Source organism: Neolamprologus multifasciatus, chromosome 17, assembly GCF_963576455.1.
Source record: "Neolamprologus multifasciatus chromosome 17, fNeoMul1.2, whole genome shotgun sequence".
In the NCBI taxonomy this organism is placed as follows: domain Eukaryota; kingdom Metazoa; phylum Chordata; class Actinopteri; order Cichliformes; family Cichlidae; genus Neolamprologus; species Neolamprologus multifasciatus.
The window spans coordinates 34,047,716-34,066,975 of record NC_140455.1 but is presented as its reverse complement, the minus strand read 5'-3'; the positions used below and the strand labels follow the sequence as shown (position 1 = coordinate 34,066,975).

Sequence of the window (19,260 nt, the reverse complement as noted above, 5' to 3'; positions counted from 1 at the left end):
CAGGACCATCCTGTGGGTTTGGGTGAGGGGTAGCTAACAATTTAACAAACCATCCATCCATTCGCTTCCGCTTATCCTTTTCAGGGTTGCGGGGGTTGCTGGAGCCTATCCCAGCTGTCATAGGGCGGGAGGCGGGGTACACCCTGGACAGGTCGCCAGTCTGTCACAGGGCTAACACACAGAGTCAGACAACCATTCGCGCTCACATTCACTAGCAAATTCACACCTATGGGCAATTTGGATTATCCCCACAAACTGCATGTCTTTGAACTGTGGGAGGAAGCCGGAGTAGCCGGAGGAAACACGGGGGAGAGAAAGACCCCGGCCTGATGGTGGAATTGAACTCAGGACCTACTTGCTGTGCGGCAACAGTGCTAACCACCGTGCAATTTAACAAGTTATTGTTAAATTGCAAGAAAGTGTTGGCAGCTACAGTTGTAAAACAATACTTACTGATATGTTACAGGGAAGCTAATATAATATACAACAACAGTTTACATCCCACCAGCACTGCAGACGTTCTTGTTGTTATTTTGATGGAAAGGGTCTTAAAATGTCCATCATATTGTAATTTTACCTGTCATTTTAATCTTACATAATAATGAGGCAGGTTTAATAGCGTTATATTTTCAGAAAGAAAAACCATTCTGAAAAGAGAATGTTTTTATATGTACGGCGACCTTGTTAACATCCTAAGAAACACATTTTTTTTCCTGCAGTTTCAGCAGAGACACTAAAAGACTGCAATGATTATGCCTAAACAGGCAAATTCGAACTAAGTGGAATTAAGCTTGGTGCTTGCCTGAGCGTAATGAAATGCATCAAGGGAGGTTGCTGCAGAGGTGATATTTTTTTCCTGTTTTCCATCTTTTCTTCAGACAGAGAACTTTCCATATCCGATTAGATTTTACTCTGAAGGCTGAACCCTGCTCCTATAGTGGATACTAAAATTGCTTCCTTTCAGCTGTAGTTAGGGGGACATTTCTCCCCAAGAAGAGTGCTCAAAAATCTCTTTAATTTGGATTTTCCGATCCTGAATGCACTTCCTTTGCTGAGAGGAAATCCTGCAGTATGCACTCCCTCTGGACGAGAGAGAAGCTCCACATATGACCTTGTAGTGGTCACAGATTTACTGTGTTCTAAAGTATTTGGTTAACCTGAAATCTGCTATAGACAGCATAATTTACAGTTTACAGTATAATATCTTTGATATCACCATCATGGAGGGTTCCTTTCATTGAGTGAGCTCCTCCTTGGGTTGCAGAAATACGTTGCTCGTACCTTCTTTATGTTGAATGTGGCGATGTTAAATGAATCAGTTAGAGTTGCAGCATGATTTTTGTGAGATTAATTATGAGTGAATTCAAGCAAATCCATCTACATTTAGAGCATTTGACAGTATTTATGAGGAATGATGCTTTATTTTACATTTCCCATTCATTTTCTGCAATTTACCAACCAACCACTTTATTAGATAAAGCTCGCCATTTCTGGCTTGCACCCCTGCTCGAAACATTTTGGGTCCATGTTGGCATGACAGCATCACATAGTTGCTGCAGATTTGCTGGCTGCACATCTCTGATGCAAACCTGCTATGCCACCACATCCCAAAGATGTTCTGTTGGATTGAGATCTGGTGACTGAGGAGACCACTTGAGCACAGTGAACTCATTGTAATGATCAAGAAAGCAGTTTGAGATCATTTGAGCTTTTTGACATGGTGTTTTATCCTTTTGGCAGCAGCCATTAGATGATGGGTACACTGTGTTCATAAAGGGATGCACACGATCGTCACTCAGTACTCAGGCTAGACTAAGCTCTGTGGCGTTGAGAGATGGGACTAAGGGATCTAAAATGTGCCAATGAAATATGACGATCAGCCTGAACCATTAATGCAAGGCATGATTGATCCATGCTTTCATGTTGTTTACATCAAATATTGTCGCTACCATCTGAATTTTGCAGGAGAAAACAAGAATCATTAGGATAGGCAGCATTTTTCCAATCATTTGTTGTCAAATTCTGGTGAGCCTACATGAACTGTAATCCTCAGCTTGTGGTGTGGTCTTCTGTGTTGTGCATGCAGAGATGCTCACTGTTGCCTTCGTGTCAGTTTAAAGCAATCTGGCCATTGTCCTCTGACATGGACAAGATTTTCACCCGAAGAATTGCTGCTCGCCCTCTTTGTTGGAACATTCTCTGTATAAATCCAATTGATGATTCTTTGGTAAAATCCCTTTAGATAATCAGTTTCTGAACGGCATGGCTGTTGGTGGCAGGTGGTTTGGTGTGAGTATTTCAAAATTACTTAAGTCACCTTTCTTCCTCATTCTGCAGCTCTTTTTATTCAAGCTGAACATTCTGAATTTAAAACAGATGTTTTGCACACACATCAGGTGAACAGAACATGGGAGAGGAAAGAAAAAAAGAAAGGAGGCCAAGCCACCTTCAACCACCTGCTGAGAGTTTTTTTTTTTTTTTCTTTATTGAGAAACGTGACCAATTTTTAAAAACCATCTTGCCTCCTTTTCTTTTGTGTTCTAGTTTGTTTTACATTTATAATAAGCTCTACGTACTAGTTTGTCGAGAGACTCCTACAAAGAGAAATCCTTCCCCTTATGTGTGCAGTTCTTGCTGCTTCCTAGAATCCATACATCCCACAAAACCCAATTGCTTCTGTGTACTACTTTGGACACAACACTACACACAGCAAATTTACTGTCATTTTAAAATCTGCTAGAAACACCATTTTTAACAAAAGTAACAACAATATAACAACTTCCAGTGCTGGAGTGCGTCTAGTGCTTTTACTACAACCTCCAAAATGACACGAATGTTGAAGTCACATATCTATAAAGCATAAGCGTCATTAAAATAAAGCTTTATTGCTATATTGAAGCTGAAAACAGTTGAGATATCTTACAAATAAGACATATTTAGAAGAACTCACTATGAAACTGCATCTACATATTTGCCATCCCTTCTTACGGCTTGTGCCAATGCTGTTATGCAAATGAGCTACTTTCTTTGACGTAGCCTCTCTTCTCTTTTACTTTTTCCACTGTTCTTTATAAAGTTTTTCACCTGTTTTTTTGTTTGTTTCCTCTACCTTTTCTTTCGCTGTCATTTTCTTCTTCTTTATTCCTCTATCCCTACTTCTTTCTGCATGTTTTTCCTCTCTCCTCTTCTCTTTGGGCGATTCAGACTGTTGTCAGATCTTCAAAGCATAACCCCATGCTTTGTTCCTGTGTATCTCCATGCGCTGATGAGCCTTGAATAACATACACAGCCAACAAACCTTCAAACGTGCCTGGCTGGCATCTTACATGATGGGTTGATGCGCTGTGTTGTTGTTGTTAGGTGCTCTTGTTTTCTGACGCAGAGAGAGGGAGAGGGATAGACAAAGAAGAGAGAGGTTTGGCTCTTTCATGCAGTGGGCCTAATTTTGCTCCTTTTGTGAAGGGGTAGAAAGTGAGATTCTCTCATGCTGTCTGTGCTCTTGCACTCTCTGGCTGTCGTCTCCTTTTGCCATCTCTTCTTCTGTTTTCTTTTATGCTGCTTTACCCCTTCCTCTCTCTCCGTCCTTTCCATGCAATTGAAGTCATGAATTCATGCTGAAGGCAGAAACTTCCTTCTCTTAAGTTGTAATTATTTTGTATTATTTATTATTAACAATATTTTATGTGCAAATAATTAATTGACATTTATATGAACTTATAAGGAAAGCTTTCTTTTTCTTAAAATTAGAGCAAATACACATTTAATTTTCAAGAAATGTTGGCTTTTGTGTTCTTTCCTGTGGACTTTTTCAGTTAACTAATCTCTAGAAACATCCATTCGCTTCCGCTTATCCTTTTCAAGGTCGCGGGGGGTGCTGGAGCCTATCCCAGCTGTCATAGGGCGGGAGGCGGGGTACATCCTTGACAGGTCGCCAGTCTGTCGCAGGGCTAACATAAAGAGACAGACAACCATTCGCGCTCACATTCACTCGCGCATTCACACCTATGGGCAATTTGGATTAATCAATTAACTTGTCCACACAAGCTGCATGACGGTGGGAGGAAGCCGGAGTACCCGGAGGGAACCCACGCAAACACGGGGAGAACATGCACACTCCACACAGAAAGACCCCGGCCTGATGGTGGGATTAAACTCAGGACCTTCTTTCTGTGCAGCAACAGTGCTAACCACCGTGCCACCGTGCTGCCTTTTTTTATGCTGCCCGTCATATTTATTTGCTTTGATTATTTCTTTTTCAGTTTTATTTTGTATTAAATGTTGGCTTTGATTCAGAGCATAATATATTGGGGGCTAGTCCGGGATGTAAACTCAATGTTCCACTGGGCAGACATAACTTCCTGCAGCAATCTATCAGCGTGCTGAAATTTTTAACTAATCTTTCATGTTTCACTTGCCCTTCCATTCAAAAGATAGGTTTTAAAAATATTGCCATAAGTTAAGTAACAGTGTCACAGGTTGCTAGATTTCAGTTTAAACTTCGCAGACTCAGTGCAGCTGGTAAGCATGTTCGAATCTCGAATAACAAGCATTTTCGGGCAGAAAAAATAAGCCAGTGACCACAACGGTGATCAGTTATACAATTTTAAGTTCAGAAATGATACCCATTTGGTTTCATGTCTGTCCCACATGCATTGTATAATTGTAGAAGACATTTATTCTGCACAGCACTCCTTACATTTTCTGACCAACTGGGTTTGTACTTTGGCTCAGTTGTGCAGCAGAGTGCTGCATTTATCCAGTGACTGTTCCCGATGATGATTTTGCAGTAACAACAGCTTAACGTATGTGTTTTTTATGTGTCTGCATTATCCAATCTACGCCGAAAAGCTCTGTCCGTTTATGACTCCCGTCTGTTTAAGTGGCACAGTGTTGGTCGTTTGGCAGTTCTGATTATGGTATGATGGCCTAATTAGTACGACTAAAAGCTGTAAACAGAATGTGGAGTACACTGAAAAAGTCACTTTGATCACCTTGAAGCAAAATGCCAGTGTGGACTACTTTACACAGAGTTTTCGCTCTAAAAACCCTGAAATCTTCATCAGATTGAATTTTTGAATCCTTACTCCAAATGTGTTTGTCTGCGTCTCGACCATTTAAAGCCTTGAGTGAGTTTGAGTGACAGCCAGTATCTGCAAATGTGAGTCAGTTCACCGATGGGGGCGTAATTAAGACTTTGACCTGTTTCGAGCTGCATAATCTGTCCTCTAAACAAGTCTTTTAGAGGTGTTCTCTTTCCTGTTTTCACATCATTTTATTGCCATTGTCTTTTTCTGTCTTTGTCTGGAATGTCTTCTTTGATTGCTGCCACAGTGTAGGTAGGCTACTGGGCAAAAACCTACAGTAATAGGATGAGGTAAGCAAAAAAGACCAACGTTACACCCTGTACCACTCACACAATGCCCCCACATATGTTCGTTTAGTTCGTTTGTCTTCCTTTTGTTCTACTGTCTCTTTGTTTTTCATTTTAGCTCATTCTCGTTTGTATTTTTCTGGATATTTTTTTTGTTTTTTTGTTTTTGTGTCTCCAGTCACACATCTGCCTTGGTCTGGCACTGCAGTGCTTGTTCATCTGCCATACACTCTATTTACCTTTTGATGATGCAATGCGGAGTTATGGCTCCACTTCTTAACCACTCCAACTTCGCAGCACTCCTCCCTTTCTTCGTGTCACCGACTTTCATTAACACCTGCCCGTTAATCCAAATTGAAAAGTTCCAATTGTTACATTATTGATGCAGTGGGAGGGGAAAAAACACACTTAAGTTGTTTTGTATTGGACTGTTAGGAGATCCCCCTTTTCAATCAAAGAAATTGATCTGGAATGTCTATAGTGTCTCCTTCTCCAAGCATTACTTTGCTTTTGGCGTTTCCATTTGCTCTGGAGTAGCACCTCTCCCATTTGCCGACTATAAAAGCTATCTAATTAAGGCCAGGATGGGCCATGACAGGAGCAAGGAGCTCGACCGGTCCTCTTCTAATGAGCAGAGGCTATGATTGACCAGTGGATCCATAATGTATTCTGCCTGCCAATATCTAAGTATGGATTTTCTCTAAAGAAATATGAAACCAAGAAAGCAACGTGGAGACAGAAAACGGTAGAGTGTTTTAAAATTCTGGGAGGTGAGGATTTGACAACTGTGAGTGAAAAGGAAGCAGAACTAGAATAGAGGCAAAGTGGTAGAAAATAACAGCAGCCTGAGTGTCTTGGCAGGCTTAAGAGTAAGAAAGAGTGAGGACATGGAGAATGACAGAGAGGGATGAACAACAGAACAAGAAAACAAGATTTTCATAAAGGGAAAAATCACCGACTGAGAAAGTGCCCCCATGCTGTCAGGAAGCAGCCGAGCCGGGCAGTCCTTCCTTGTATCAACAGAGATGAATGGCCTGGTGTACCCCATCACCATTCTCTGCTTTGAAACTGTACTTGTCATAGCAGGCACAAAATGGCAAGGAAGTGCTTTACACTTGCAAGGAATTCACAAAGAATTCAGCTATTAGCTCTGTACTGAGTATTCATTGTATGCTTGTATACAGCAGCTTTCACTGAACAATTTACAAATTTATATGGAATTTATGGAATATGGAATTTTATATACATCGATCGTGGCTCAAGAGTTGGGAGTTCGCCTTGTAATCGGAAGGTTGCCGGTTTGAGCCCCAGCTGGGACAGTCTCGGTCGTTGTGCCCTTGGGCAAGACACTTCACCTACCGCCTACTGGTGTTGGCCAGAAGGGCCGATGGCGCGATATGGCAGCCTCGCTTCTGTCAGTCTGCCGCAGGGCAGCTGTGGCTACAACTGTAGCTGCCTCCACCAGTGTGTGAATGTGTGGATGACTGGGTGTGTAAAGCGCTTTGGGGTCCTTAGGGGGACTAGTAAAAGCGCTATACAAATACAGGCCATTTACCATTTACCATATACTGTATATAAAAAAAATGGATGCACCTTTTGGTTTTAAAACTAAAACCCTTAAGTTTACATTCTTTTTAATGGCCACCCTCGGGCACATCCTTTAGTTCCAAAAATAGGGTTGATTATATAGAAGTCTATGAAATATGAGCCTTATGCTTGTTTTTCATTGACTCTTACTAAACTCATTAGTAGATAATTTCTAAACACTTTATTAATGGGTCTTAATGACTAGTTTCAATTCATGTTGAAAATGACATGGTATAACTGTGCAGTGTCCAAGCAGAAGACTGGTCCAACATGTAAAAGCTTAAAGCTGAATTCTTGGAGGAACCACTTGAGGGTAGCTTCAAAAGAAGCCAACTGCCATGAACTCAAAATGCTTCCTGTTTTAGAATAAGAAAGGTTTAGATCCTAGAGAAGTTTTACCTTTTTCAGTTGTAATGGGTGCAGCTACTTGGATTTACAAAGGATGAGGAAATTTAAGTACCTGCACTGGAGATCTTCACTGTGTTTATGGTGTTGGAGCATTTTTAATGGAATTATCTGGCAAATAAAGAAGTTTGGATCTCATTTTTAGGGAAATTCTTGTGTTTTATTGGCAATTAGCCACTTAGCACAAGGTAGAAAACAACAATAACAACATGGAGGGGAGGGGGGGGGGGTAATAGTGACTGTCCATCTTTTATATACAGTTTATATACAGTGTACTCAGGGAGATGTAGTCCGTGTTTGTGATCTCCAACATCAGGATGTGATATAAATATTAATTGTTCAGTGAAAGTGTAAACGTAACTAGTTAGAGAAGGTTTCCTATTTTGAGCTGCTGACTGCCACAGTTTTGCCTGCTGAAGTGACAGCTACTGGAAGCAGATTTTATCAGCTATCGCCCAGTACAGTTAATTGAAGTTTTTTTTCCAAATGACAAATTGACATTGTGCTTGGTTAATTTGCTCTTGGAGCTATCACCTCTTACAATGCAATTTTAAAAAAAGAAGCAGAACTTTTACAGTTTTTTTTTCTAGTTTTGTTTTGCAGAAGAAAGTTGTTTCAGTTCTGATCTTAAAGATGCCCTTTCACCATTTTGTACATTGTTGTCCTTGTAGAAGTAGGATGGTGCACTTTAGAGAGCATTGGCCCTTGAGGAAATGAATGGTGAGGATAGACCGAAAATGTTACTGGTTGAGCATATTTTAATATTTGAATACATTTTATTGCAACAGAAGCTGGAGCTCTTCTCCAAATGGCAATGTGAATTACTTAAGATAAAGGGTTAGAGAGAGAATGCGCAGACATTTACACAGCACAGATGATGATGATCACTTAGAGAGGACCACTGAGAAGTAAATGGACAGGAGGAGGGGGAATATGCTTGTATACTAAAGGACCTGCTGAAGTGTGTACGAGTGTTTTTAACAGCTTTTTTGAAGAAATCAAGATTACTCAGATCCCTAGATACACACTTTATTCTGAGAAGCTACTTCGAGCTCGAAGCGTCAAGCAAATGGAGAGAAATGTGTGCTTTATTCCACAATATACTGTTTATGACTTTTTATGCAGAGCAGCTGGTGTCTGCCGGTGGGACATTACTGAATTATATACTGAATATTTAGTCTGATCGTTTTATGTCAGACATATTTTCTTTGACATTTGGCATTGCTTTATGATGTGAATAAAGTTCCCATTAGGGCTGCCACAAACGATTATTTTGATAGTCGACTAGTCACCGATTATTTTTGCGATTAGTCGGCTAATCAGATCATGCATCCATTGGACGTAAAACGTACAGCTTATTGCACCAGAAGCATGTGCTCTTATATAACTATCATTAGCTTACAGCTTTAAGTGTTTATGTGCTAACTAAAAATAAAGACAAGATGATAGTTTATTAAATTTTAATGAAATTTGCAGATTGTTTTGGTGAAGTTTAATAAACTCCTTGCTATCTAAAATATAACGGGACACCGGAGTATATTCTCGAGCATCTCACACTTCTGATAATCAGTTGTCTGCTTGATGTTTATTCAGCTGTGTAAAAACTATAACTTTAATCTCAGCCAAACCGATTTACTCAGGAACAAATAAAATACTAAAAAAGCCAAACAATAACATTTTTAAGTTATCTAAGTGACTTATATATCATCTTTAACCTGAGTAGCGAAAGACGGCGGTGGGTTTGAAAACGATTTGCCGGGAGTCCGGTGTTCTCACGGGCTCTAGTGAGCCTTGCTCCCGGTTAGCTATCAAGCTAGTGGGTAACAGACGTCTCCGAAAACGTCAGAGCGCTTTTGAAAATATGTGGTGTCTTGATAAACTGAGCAGATATTTGAGGTTTACACAGCTACATTCTTGCCTGAAAATATGTTAAACTTTATTTTGTGACCCAGAAAGAATAATAAGAGTAATATTAAAACTAACTAGCTGCCGCCATTGTTGGAAACTGAGCTGGGCTGCGCTATGAATTCTGGGACAGAGCTACTTCTTCTTCTTCGGGGTTTAACGGCAGCTGGCATCCTTGTACATGCAGTGCTGCCATCTTCTGTTTCAGTCTGTTATTACACTCTTAAATACTACTACTTATTCCTGCATCTTTTGTGATCTTACAAAGCTTCAAACGACGCCTCGACTATTAAATTAGTCGTCGACGATTTTGATAGTCGACGTAATTGTGACTAGTTGACTAATCGTGGCAGCCGTAGTTCCCATAAACACAAAGGATAAAAAGGGAGAAAAGCGAGAGATTAACCTGCAACATGCCTTATTTCGCATTGTGTTTTCTGTGGTTTGCCATAGTAAACTGCAGCTTTCACCAAGCAAAGAAAAGTAGTGTTCCGCATTCAGCAGTTTAGCTCTTGGCTCAAGGTTGGGGTAGCACAGCATATTATCCGCAAGCTAAATGCTTCTAATGAACAAGTGGGTTATTATTAAAAGTATATTATATACTGAGCTCTGCTGTCCATATGTGGCTGGAAACCCTATACAGCCTCAGCCCTACCACTGTGGAGGGTGTGTGTGTGCACGCAGATGGACTGCCTAGGTGGAGCACTCAGGGACAAAGCTGGGAAGATGGAAACATACTGTCAGTCAGCTGTGATAAAATGCCTGCAGGCGTCTAACGCCACACACAAACACAGAGCACAGACTGACGAGGTGAGCTGGCTTAAATACAAACCCACACAGCACCGCACATATAAGAGCTTGTCTGACTGGAAGGAAACTTAAACTGAATCAAACAAGCAATTATGTCTGCAAATGAGCATATCTTCTTTCCAGAGTCATATTGAGATGTTATGTTGTCTTCGAATTACAAGGCTGGGAGGTTATATGTCCTGGTAGTATTTACTGTTGCTTTTGCTAAGCGGTTCCTTTCTGGCCTTTTCAGCCTGATCTCGCATCTCATTCATGTGTTTGTCCTTCTGCTTCTTCACATCTTCCCTCATATCTCTTCTCTGATCTGTTATTTGTGGATGTAGCTTTAGCCGTGACACAGTGTACCCGGACATGCTGTGCTGCACAGTGTTTATATAATTAATGGCTCAACATGTGCAGTCATAGAAGTAAAGTGCCAGTTTAGAGGATTTGTTCAGTTGTCACCAGTTTTGTCACTCGCTTGTGTGGCCATGAGTCATTTGTATTTAGTGCTGCAGCAGTTCGTTTTGTCAGAGTACGAATTTGCACAAATTAGATAATTATTAGTTTTCATTAGAGGGCCAAATGCTGATGCTGGATCGCTGCTTCTTTGGATGCAATATGAATATACTGTCACCAAATAGTTTATATTTCTTTTAAGAATCTAGTTAAATACAAGTTCATGTTTTTGCTTGTTTTTCTTTTTCCTATTTAATTAGAAAGAAAACGTCCGAAATACACATTTACAGGTGCATCTTAAAAAGTTTTTGTTATTTGTATATTCTGCATTCATTACACGTGAAGAGAAATATTCAAGTCTTTTTTTAATTTTAATTTTGATAATTGTGGCTTATAAATCATGGAAATCCAGTATCTAATATGAATCAACAAAGGATTTACAGCACGGGAATATCTTTCTTCTGAAGTGTGTGTTTATTTATACACGTGTTACTGTTTTTGAGGCTACTTTAGTGTCACAGAGGTGACCATTAGCATTGTGGAGGTTGCTTTGTTAGTGGCCTTCAGCTCATCTTTTTCGGTCAAGTGTTTCTCATCTTCTTCCTTACAGTACCTTACAAATACTCAGTGGGATTAAGATTGGATGAACGTAGCTACCCAATCGGCCACAACCGTGACATAGTTATCAAACCATTTGGTGGCAGTTTTGGCTGCCCACAGTGTCCTGGTAAAGGACAAGGAACTCTATAAAGCTTTTCTGCAGCTGACCACCCAAACTAGCAAATGACATGGCACCCGAGTCATCACAGACTGGACCTTGATTCTATTCAATTCAATTTCAATTCGATTTTATTTATGTAGCACCAAACAAAAAGCAAGCATTTTGGTGACAGTGGGAAGGAAAAACTCCCTTTTAACAGGAAAAAACCTCCAGAACCAGGCTCAGAGAGGTGCGGTCATCTACCGCAACCGGTTGGGAGTGAGGGGAGGACGAAAGGACAAAAGACACGCTGTGCCCTCTCCACTCTTCAGACTCTAGGACCTTGATTTGCAAATGAAGAACAAACTTTTGTTTTATCTGACAAGAGGACATAGGAGAACTGATCAGCAGTCCAATTTTTTTCTCCACAGCCTAAGTAAGGTGGCCTTGACAGTGTCTGCTTCACAATTGACTTGATATTTTTGACTGTAACAGTTGTAGCTCTTTTCCTAATGCATGGTGGCTCTTGACTGACACCAGCCTCAGTCTACTTCTTGTGAAGTTCTGTGAAAGTCTTGATCAAAGTTGCCTGACAAGCTTTCTAAGGCTTCGGCCATTCCTGTGTGTTTTACACCTTTTTACTTGCACAATTTTCCCTGCAGTCAACTTTCCATTAATATGGTTCCATACAGCACTCTGTGAGCAGCCAGCCTTTTCAGCAGTGACCTTCTGTGACTTACCCTCCTCCTGGAGGGCGTCATCTAGGCAACTGTCAAGTCAGCAGTCTTCTCTGGGTATGTGGTTACATCTACTTTATTACCCCGGGCAATACACAGTATTTTTATTGTCCGAATAGTAATTTACTCAAACTATACATTAAACATTTTAATAATTTGGGATTTTTTTTAATTCAACATTGATTTTTGATGATCATAAACTTGTATTTGGCAAAATGGGAAAAAAAAGCTTGAAGTATTTCAGTTTATTATTGATGAATGTATGAAAGCTCATCTTTTGGGAAAAAAGTTTCACTTTTTGCTCTTTCTAAATATGTTTTTTGAGATGCACCAGTACATTTTTGTGCTTTTACATCTCTGAGAGAAATGCAACAACGGTGCATCAGCGTCGAACGCGGGAAGCTGGCAGTTCATGTTTGACATCTTCAATCCCTTAAAGCAATGGGAGGCTCACATTTACTTATTTGAAACTGGAACATGATTTGTTGTTTGGTTAACACACTGTTAATTAGGGCCTGGTGTTATTCAATAATGGTATTGACACCAGCACAGCTTTTTGCTATTGATACTTATCTGTATACTTATTGATTTTCTTCCTTAATGTAATTGGATTTAAATGTATAACCGGAGCTTATTATGGCCTTCATTCATTCATTTGTCCTAAAATCCTGAAACACTACAGCTACATGCCATATTGTCCCATTAGTTCGCCAACTTTTTCACTATTGTGCAGAGCTGTTTATATAACTTAAGTTGTGGATGGTTCTACTTCTGTCTTTAACCATCAGAAATTGTTCCTATTTCTGTTTTTCCCACTCAGCTAAGCAAAGCTACGTTGGATTCGTACCTTTTGTAACTATAAACAAAAGGTCTTGGCAACTGAGCATAGTGATATCTCCTCTCCATCCTACCCCTTCTCTTCCTTCCTCTCGGTCTTTGTATCCATCCATCTGCCTGTTTTTCTGTCTATAGATTGAGCAATCTGTGGAGTAGATCTTGGCCAGTAGGCGGTTAACTAATATCGGCGTCTTTCTCCCCGTGGTTTAGCCACTGTTGGCAGAGTCTTCTGTTCTAAGTCTCCCTCTGATTAACGTCTGTTATTAGCTCTAATGAGCTGCTTAGTGATTGCCTGGGTACAGCTGCTGACATCCAGGAGGAACACTGTCTTTTCTGCTGTGTTCCTTATCTACTTTTGCTTTCTCTAATTTCTTCTGCTTTAATCATTGGGTGAGATTATTGACTTGGTATAAGCATTGTTTTCCTTCGGGCGGTTTGAGACTTTCTCTTTAGTTTTCCTTGAAGCTGTCTCTCTTTGTGGCTTTGTTGGCCTGAGCATCGCCCTGGTATTCACTGCTCTATTTGGTTTAGGGCACAATCTCCATGTTTCTAGGGTTTGGTAATAGCATTTGGACTGGCAGAAATAGAATCAACCATTTGTTTTTGGTGCTCTATCTCTTTCTCTGTCTGATTAAATGTCTCTCTTTCATTCTCAATCAAGTGTGGTCTTGTCTAGCAGACAAGACCACACTTGATTGTGGCAATAGCTGCCACTTTGCATTTATTTTCTACTTCTATACCCTTAAAGTTGTCATACAGAACTTTCATATAAGCCGTAAATTGAAGTGCCCAGGTGGTTATTTGTGTGCGTCAATGTGTCAGCTAAAGAAAGGGTTTTTGAGTTGTTGTTGTTGTTGTTGTTTTTTTAAGGAGGACTAGTAGGATTTTCACTGATCATCAACCTGTCCAGAGTGTACCTTTTCTCTTGCCCAGTATCAGGCCTAGAGACCAGTCAGAAAACTTGGCAATGTGCGCTCACTAGGGGAAGATTTGTATTCCCCAGCTTGTTGGTGAGTAGTTGCTGAAAGTTAGCTGCAAAAATCTCTTTGTGATTGCAGTTGCCAGTTGCCTACTTGGAAGTTGCTGAATAGTCTGGGAACACTTTCCAACCACTCTCCAAGTCGGAGTAAAACTTTGAAAAGAGCGAAGCAAATAGGAAATGTTCTCCTTCAAAGCAAAAACAACATAATTTTAAGGACAAACTGTCTCTGTTTCCATTTGGTGTGACACTTTTCACAGTTTCACTACTGCCTGGAGAGTAGTGGGCAAGTGTTTGCAGACAAACTACAGACTAAAGCCCCCTGTCAAGACCTAAAAAGATAAAAAGAATATATATTTAAAAAGTGAGTATTCACATGTCCAGGAACTTGAATCAGGAATGCCTAAAATGTTTCGATATAGTTCCGTTTTCCAGTCACATAAATCTCTATAAAATTTTAAATCTGTCTAAACCAAACTACAGGATGTCAGGTATAAACTTCTGAACAACCAGACACCTGTTTAGATATGTTTGAATATACGTGCGACCAGCACAAGGCATAGCCAAAGTTCTGTATGCGTAAATGTAAACGGCATAGCTTTACAGATGTCTTCAGATAATTTAACTCTGGTTCTTGCTTATTGAGGTGGGGTGTAAGTATATCATTAGCATGATGAGTAATTTCTCTTACAGTTTGTTTGTTGTTTTGTTTTGGGTTTTTTTTTCAGTATTTGTGTTTGAAGGACGACCTGGATCTTTTTTTTCTCTTTGTTTTGTTTTGTGAACAGTACGTGCACGCCTAAAACTGAATTCATTACCAGAGGATGGGTTTTTTAATAGAGTTATTTCCTAAAGGGATATTATTACAACAGGAAAAAAATGGGATAATTGTGTCTGTTCCACAAAAAAGTCAGCAGGTAGAGACGAGAAATATAAATATAATATGGATGAAATGAATGAAGAGTATCCGGGAGTTACTCGTCAAGCTCTATAATAGCCACATTTGATGTTTCTAAATGTTGTGAGAGTGACACGTTTTGACCTGCTGTTTGGAAATGATCAGCGCGATCAGACAGGCCATCGTCGTCGTTCAACAGTAGGATATATAAAGCTGAAAATCAATAGCTGCGCTTTCATCTGCATCCGGCCTCATCTTACTTCCCTTTATAATCAGAGATTCTCTCATCGCTCCAGATAAAAAGCAATAGAGCTCCTAAATGATCCAGAGAAATAGTTCTGTCAAAAAATGATTTATCTTCTGTGAATAATCGCAGGGGTTATTGAATATTTTTAGATTAACTTAATTACTTGACTATAAAAAGCCATAAATTGAAGTTCTCCTAGCTGAGAATCTTTAGATCTTGCCGAGTCTCTATTTCTCGTGTCAGCTGTGTGATAGGGGGACAAAGAAAAGAAAATCTGTTTTATCATTCTGTCACCAGCAAAGACGCATTCTGCTTGACCTGATGCAATTGGAGGCAATTGAAACAGTCGTCTTACCATGCTGCTGCTGCTGGTGGTGCGTGGTGTTTTCGATTGCATCATGACCATGTGTGGAGACGCATACAGGCAAACATGCACACACAGTTGCATTTTAACATGCGCACACTAACCCGTGCACACATAAAGGATTGGGATGTAAGTGTTTGGAAATGGCACCGCTTATTGGGGATATTTTTTCCTTTACTCATCAATACAGAGGATTTAAAATCAACAGTGAACTGTCCAATCACAAGATCTGGAGTTGAATCCTAGTGCAAATATCAATGTGAGGTCTGAAGACATGTGAATACAAGTGAAAGACACTGTGAATATTATACGAGACAGATTTTGTTTTAAAATCCAGTGTGGCAGTGTGCAGAGGCAACCCCCCCCCCAAAATGGTGTTAAGTTAAATCCTACTTGTGTGTATCAGCACAGATGTTTGTCTATGCAGCGCAGGGCATTTACATATTTTGGGTGTTTTTGCTTTGTGTCTGTTGCTGTGTGTTTAATTGTGTCTGCTGCCCCTCAGAAAGACTGTTTCTCTTCTGTTTTCCCCCTAAACTAAGGCCACAGATTACACACACTAATGACTTAATGGACTGATCCTTCAATTACATGTCATGAAACTTTCCCAAATCACACATTAGGCAGGCACATTTACTACGCCTTGAGTGGATTGGACATTTTATCCAATCAAGTAATGTTCATGTGTTTGTAAAAGCAGGCAGCCTAAATTAAGCAGAAGTAGAGATTCTTTTTTTTTTTTCTCTGCACCTGTTGGTTACATTAAAGACTCTTTTTTTTTTTTTTTTTTTTTACACTTTGAGACAGTGATCCACGCCTTTGTTAGCACTCGGCTGGATTACTGTAATGCACTTTATATTGGGGTCAGCGCGTCATATATTAGTCATCTACAGAGGGTGCAAAATGCCGCAGCTCGTCTTTTAACTGGCACTCGAAAGTTTGAGCACATTTCCCCTGTTTTAGCTTCACTTCACTGGCTGCCCGTTTCTTTTAGGATTCATTTTAAAATTCTTTTATTTGCTTTTAAAGCTCTCCATGGCCTCACTCCATCTTATCTGTCTGAGCTGCTACAGCCTTATACACCCACCCGCTCTCTCAGGTCAGCTGATCAGCTGCTCCTGCATGTACCCAGGACTGGGCGTAAACTTAGAGGTGATCGTGCTTTTGCTGTAGCAGCTCCAAAATTGTGGAACGAGCTTCCTTTAGAGATCAGACAGGCCAGTTCTTTATCTGTTTTTAAGTCACTCTTGAAAACCCACCTCTTTACCCTGGCCTTTGACACCATGTGAGATGTTGGTTTTTATTTTTATTTTTATTTTTTATTTTAGTTGTTTTTAGGTGATTCGATGCTGTTTTATCTTGTTTTTGTTTTAATATAGGGCTGTTTTAATTTTATGTTTTATGTGTTTTATTTATTTATTTTGCTGTTTTCTGTTATTCTATTGTTTTAACTTATTTTCTGTACAGCACTTTGTTCCTGTGCTGGGTATTTTAAAGTGCTTTATAAATAAAATTGGATTGGATTGGATAAAAGTATGACTTATTACATGTACCCTGCTTATAGATACAGGGCAGTGGTTATAAAAGTACATTATGTAAAAATAATAATAATAAAAAAAAATGTTAATAGCTGGTCAAATAAAAATGGTGTGACATCATTGAAAACATAAAAAACACAAGGGTATAAAGGCATGACAAATAGCAAAGTTGTAATAAAATCAGTGTGATTAAAAATCTGTTATGCAAAGAAAAAAATAGAAATGCTTAAAATGGGCTATGGGTTAAAGAGTAAAGGGACCATTAGGGTTGTTTTAGTGCGAGGTTCATAGCCGGCATCCCTGATGGTGTGAGAGTGCATTAGTGCACATTGTATTGGCGAATTCTACATCTGTGAAGGCAGCATTAAAGCTGAATAATATATATTCTCCTTTTGGAGCAACATATGCTGCCACCCAGATGAAGCAAGACAGCGCCAAGCCACGCTCTGCACTTACTGCAACAGGATGCCTCAGAAGAAAAGTGTCTGTGTGCTAAACCGGCACCCATTAAAAACATTTGGCACATAACATTTGGCCCCAAACTGTTGAGCGTTTAAAATTCCTTTATCAAACAAGAATGCAAAAACCTTTTGCTTTCAGAAGCTCTCCTCAGTTGCCAAAATCTTACAGACTGTTGTTAAAGGCCAGGTGATGCAACACAGTGGTAATTATACCCTTGTTGCATCTTTTGAAATGTGTTCAAATCCAAAATGTACATGCAATTTATAATAAATATAATAATTATAAATATGAAGTATAAATATAGTAATGCTTTAGTTGCATTATTCTCATCTCTAATTACTGCTCAGTGTGGCTCAGGGAAGGGCAGCATTTAATTTTTCTGATTGGTGTGACATAAATATGATTAACCAGTTTATGTTTTACTTATGTCTGAAACAGCAACAACTGTAAATCCTAGAAGTTTGCAATTTGATATTGTAGTCTGTTATCTTGTGCTTTTGCTGATCAATTTTAACAGTATTTTACCTTTTTTTTTCTGCCCAGAAACTGCAGATGGAAATGACCTCATAGCTAAATCTGGTACAAGACATCATTTCCTTTTATGTTATTAATGGGTTTTGTGCACATATGAATAAACAAACAAAGAGAAAAGTAGGACAACTTTTTAAGTCCTTTTTTAAAAGAAAACTACTGCATGACGTACAAGAGATTCTAATATTGCAGTTCAACGAGTCATGTAAGAAATTAAAAAAAAATGGTGAAAATTTGTCTTGTGCATCTTAAAATTGCCTTTAATTAGGCTGTGTCTTACCCCTTTAAAAAACCCACACGACACAAAAAAGTCTTCCTGAATTAAAAACAAAAAATCCAAAAAACGTCACCCTTGGGAAATGATCAGGATATTTTTCCCTTTAATAGAAGCTGACTTTACAAGCTGAATTGGACTTTTCATGTGCAAATTTGTTGATTACACCTCTAAGCAGCAACAACAGTAATTATCCAACCAGTAATTTTGCTAGAACTCACTAAAACAAAGCAAATCTGGGTGATTTAAGTGACAAATTGATGTGTATTGTTTGGCAAACCTTTCTTTGCTTTCTTAATAAAATTTCCTGCCACGTAACAACGCTTGCAGAGTGTGTGAATTGTTCCCTACCAGGAGCCATTGTGTCGCCTCAGCTATGATTTGTGCTATTGATCGCGTGTCCCCGTTACTACCACCACCCCTCCACCTACACCACCACCACCAACCATATGCTATTATTGTGGAATTAGAACACTGTGGCGGAAAGCACAAACCTCACCCCAGCCAATGTTGCATCTCTCTGGCATTACCATGGTTACACGACTGTGGAATATGTCGCCAGCTGCGCGCCTGTTGACTCTCACACACATCTGTGCTATAGAAATGCGCCACAGGGCTGGCGGAGCGCTGGTATTGGGCAGGGCTTGTAGGTTTGTAGCGTGTACAGAGACGGCAGTAGAAACAGTTAATGTGACGCTTGCTCAACGTTAAACACTTTAAGCTTCCTCATACAAGACACCGTCTTGCCCCCGGCAAAGTGGATCATTATGTGTGCACACATAGGCAGATATGGTATTAATAGCTGTATTCCATTTGATGTCAAGGACTTAGATTATCTTGCCAAGAGCTTTGGGGGCTGCTGGTTGATATATGGACACAGGGCTTACAGTGCAGATAGTGGGAAGATGAGAACATTGTTAAGTGATTGTATAGATTCATCTTATCATTGGTGAGGCTGAAGTTCAGCGCTTTCACTAAGCTTAGTAGTGTACTTTGAAGAAAAAATATTGTACCTTCTAAGAACCCAAAAAATTAAGCCAGTGGATGACTTCGTATTGACTTCAGATAAGTTTCTATGCCTCCTAAACCCCCCGAAAATCATAGTTTGTTAAATTTTTTATAATAAATTACTTAATTTATTCAATTAATCTCTCCTCTGTTTACCTCAGCTCATATC

General features: G+C 39.6%; 1 protein-coding gene across 3 annotated transcripts in view; it reads left to right on the top strand.

Annotated features, from left to right (window-relative positions):
• The window catches only part of tbc1d22a (TBC1 domain family, member 22a), a 174,182-nt gene that overhangs the window by 66,575 nt on the left and 88,347 nt on the right, over positions 1–19,260 (top strand). The gene's annotated exons all lie outside the window — the stretch shown is intronic.